We start from the raw sequence: 4,429 nt of genomic DNA, 5'->3' as shown, positions 1-4,429 counted from the left end.
TTTTATTATTATTTTTTTAAAGATGACTGATAAGGGGATCTTAACCCTTGGCTTGGTGTTTTCAGCACCACGCTCTCCCAAGTGAGTAACTGGCCGTCCCTATATGGGATTCGAACCCATGGCCTTAGTGTTATCAGCGCCACACTCTCCTGAGTGAGCCACGGGCCAGACCATAATCTTTTTTTTTTAAAGGGAGATTCTCTTCAAAAAGCACAGGCTTTCTTTCCGACTAGCTTATGATGTTAATTTAAAAAATTTTAATTTTGATAAAATATAAATAACATAAAAACTTCTTTTACTTTTTTTGGGCAGCTCGCCCGTACGGGAATCTCAACCCTTGACCTTGATGTTTCCAATACAGCACTCTAACCAACTGTGCTGGCCGGCCAGCCTGAAAACTTACCTGGCTTATCTAATTTAGCGTATTGTCTGTAAGGTTCACCTATGTTGCAGCATACATCATAATTTCATTCCTTTCTAAGGCCAAATAATAGTCCATTATACGTACATAACACATCTTGTTTTATGATGTTAGTTTTTAAAATTTTAGACCTTGTCCGAACATCAAAAAGACCAGCAGTTCATATCATTTAAGATGTATGTCACTGGAAGAATTAAAAACACCAAATAGTGCAAATTCAGGGAAAAAGTTATCTTACACAGAGTGTCAAACTCTCCATCGACCTAAAAGCTACTAAAAATTCTTAATATCAAGCTATACTTTGCAACAAGAAAGAATAATGGTCCTATACACTGTAATAACAATGAGTGGTCCAAACGCACTTACCCAAGGACCAAATGCATGTGTTTCATTTTGTACAAGCAATTACAAAGGCGTGACATAGAGATGACAATAGTGGTTGCCTCTGGGAGAGAGTGTCAGAAAGACTGCTGAGGGGCACCAGGGATGTTTCTGGACTGATGGAAATGTTCCATATCCTGACGAGTGTGAAATACACATGCATATGCATTTGCCATTTGTCAAAACTCATGGACATATATACTTAAGATCTGTACATTTCACTGTCTGTAAATTATACCTCACTTTCTAAAAAGGGAAGAAAAACAGGCTTACCAGCCCCCTCTCTGAAAGAAGCACATAAGCCTAAAGGAAATTAGAGTAAACAAGAATTTTCAAAAAACAAAGGAGATTCTGCAGTTCAGCTGTTGAGGCTCACTGCCACCAACTGCTTTATGGCCCTTCAATGGGTCTCTACTGTCCCTGGAGTTAAGTCCAGGCTCCTTTTTCTTCAGCGCTGAAACACTGGTTTGTCTTGGAAAGGCTGGTAAACACAAGGTGGACTAAATACCTGTGATGCTGGGGAACCTGCCCACGTTCAGGAAACAGCCCAGTAGGCGTGAGCCCCGGCTGTGCAATGCCTCTGTGTGGGAGTAGAAATGAGGTTCGCCGTGTTGCACAGCAGGATCCAGCAGCGCCGTCCTCCCGGGTGATGCAACGTTGCATCTGAAACCACCACCCGTCCAAAGAAACAACGAGGTCTCTGAAAGGCCACGAGTGAACCACATGCAAACGTGAAGTCTGAAGTTGAGGAGGGTGATACTCCCTTATCAGGCTGGCTGCAAGCTGCCTTTCCAGCTTCTGCAGCATTTGACTTGGCTAGAACCATGAAGAGGTGAAAGTTACCTTGTTCTTATTAAGCGTGGTTATTTGTGACTCTCCTCTGCACTTTGTCTTTATAAAATGCCAAGTTTAGGCCATTGTGGGAGGTCTCGGTGTCCTAGCCACGGTGAATTTCCTGCCAAACCATTTAAAGCACTCAGAAGTCAGAGAAATTCTTTTTTTTTTTTTTTTTTGTAATCTGCTATTTTAGATTCTCCACACTACTGCTCCCCTCTGTTAAAATGCATGACCCAGTGGCCAGCAGCTCTCTGGGTTGTTTATGGGGCAGCATTCATGAGCACACAAACTTCTTATCATCATAAAAACCAGCTTTGGAAACACAAATGGCCACACCCTAAGCCAAATGGCAAATTAGAAAAAGACAGTCAGGGACTCTAGTACTTTCCTCAACTTACTGTGATATTTTTTTAGAAATGGAGCAGGGATTCTGATATACTTATTGATGTGGGCTCACTGTAATGTCACTTAAAGTGGCCAGTTCTCATAGCACAAATGCTCACCCAGGACTACTGAACCTGCACTCCAGACCCAAAATAGTCCTCCTTGGGTCACTCACAAATCAGCCACCTTCACTTCCCACGTCCTCAGAAGACTGTAACCACAAAGCTGACTTCTGTCCCTCCTTGTTCTTGCCTCATCTTGCTCATTAACCTACCAGTAGACACTCTGTTTCCCAGCATTTTATTTAATTCCAACTAGATATCCAGAGAAGCCTCAGCCTCACTTTTCAAGTCACCTTTGCAACCTCCTATCCAAGGATTTCCACTCTTTCTTTGAATTTCCACCCAGCCTCAAGCCAGAGGTCCTCACTGGCAGCTTGTGCAGGTGGAAGGGACGGTGAGTCCCAGGAGTACGTGTGGAGATGGAGTGCAGGTGAATGAGCAGCCTTTGGCCTCCTCTTGCTCCAGGATAAGGAGCCGCACACAAGAAACCCCTTCTCTGCCCCTGAGACTGGGGACAGGGATGTCAGCCCATTTTGGTGAGAAGACTGCAGATTCTTACCAACAAACCCATCTTTTAGTGTGACCTCTGGATCATTAAGTACTACTGAAAATCTAACAACCAACTAGAACCTGTGAGCTAACTTAAACCAAAACATACTCCCCTAACTAGCAAAAAAGCTGGTCAGTCTGTCCCTAGGGACTCTGTGCTTTTTCCTGAAGCAGATGTACAGCGTGTGTCTTCACAACTTTTTGTCTAGGGGAATAAATACCCCTATTGCCCTGACCAATAGTCAAGTTACTTTCTTTCCCAGAATGGACTTTAAAAACATTTTTTTTTAAGGATATGATAAGAATGGATTTTTAAAAATTTATTTTTACATTTTATTTCTTTTTGAAATATAATTGATTGTATGTATCTCTAAGTTACAGCATTGAATATTGTTACCTGTGTGCATTACATGATGCTCAAATCAGGATAATTAGTATATTCAACATTACACAATGTAATCATTTTTTGTGGTCTTTTAACCAATTTCTTGCTTTTTTCCCCCAAGATGTTAATTTTAATTCTTAAATTAATTCGTTTTTATTGTTGGTTTTTGGTGGCTGGCTGGTATGGTGATCTGAACTCTTGACCTTGATGTTACATGGCTGTGCTCTAACCAACTGAGCTAACCGGCGAGCCCTAAAAACATTTTTTGGCATAAAGAAGCAATCACACAGGAGAAACAGTAAGTTGTGATGCTTAAATCTTCTAGGTAACTGAGATGACTCCTATATATCTTTGTCATTTTAAGTTTATCTGTTGTTCAAGCATCATGAGTAGTACTTGGTTGTTGGAATAAGAGCTGAATGATTTCCAAAGCCACAGCAATAGTGAAATCAAAAAACCAAACCAAACCTGGATTTGTATGGCGTGATATGAAGCTTGCTAATTTACCTATGTTGTGACCCTATCTTCATCTTTGCAGACCAGTGCCATCCACTCTGATGACAACAGCATTCAATTTGTCCCTAGGGACTCTGGGCTATTTCCTGAACCAGAGGTACAGTGTGTCTTCATATAGGGGAATAAATACCCCCGTTGCCCTGACAAATAGCCAAGTTACTTTCCTCCCCAGAATGGACTTGAAAGGAGAGAAGAGGCTGGAACATCCAGATGAGAAGAACTAGGTCCAGACATCTTGCTGGTTATCACCATGACCACAGACTTACTGCTCTATTGCAATTACTGAGTCTCGTCCCGAGTTATAATAAACTGAGCTGTACGATTAGACATTTTGCTCTGCGCTGCTCTGATGGCAAAGATATTTCATGCATGTTTTCTTAACCAGGATCTAAGCAATTTGAGGGTGGGACCATGTCAAATACAGCAACATTTCCTTCCCGCACTCAAAGGTTACTTCACTGATACTGCCTCTGGAATCTCTCTAAAACAGGAACAAAACTAGCACAGGAAAACAAGGATCCCAAAGTACAATCATCGCTAGGTATGCATGGAAGATTGGATGCAGGACCCCCCATGAGTACCAGAACACTAATGCTCAAGTCCCTGATATAAAATGGCATAGTATTTGCATATAACCCACACAATAGGTAAGTCCTATAACCTCCTCCTGTACACTTTACATCATCTCTAGATTACTTATAATACCATACAATGTAAATGCTATGTAAATAGTTGTTATACTGTATTTTAAAATTTGTATGAATTTTTTTACTGTTGTATTATTTATTATATTTTTATTTTTCCAGAATATTTTCAATCCACAGTTGGTTGAATCCTTGGATGTGGAAACCATAAATATGGAGGGCTGACTATATATATGCTTTTCCCAAAGGA

This window comes from Galeopterus variegatus, unplaced genomic scaffold (assembly GCF_000696425.1).
Source record: "Galeopterus variegatus unplaced genomic scaffold, G_variegatus-3.0.2 Scaffold2536, whole genome shotgun sequence".
In the NCBI taxonomy this organism is placed as follows: domain Eukaryota; kingdom Metazoa; phylum Chordata; class Mammalia; order Dermoptera; family Cynocephalidae; genus Galeopterus; species Galeopterus variegatus.
The sequence above is the reverse complement of the archived record's forward strand: the minus strand, read 5'-3'. Positions refer to the sequence as shown.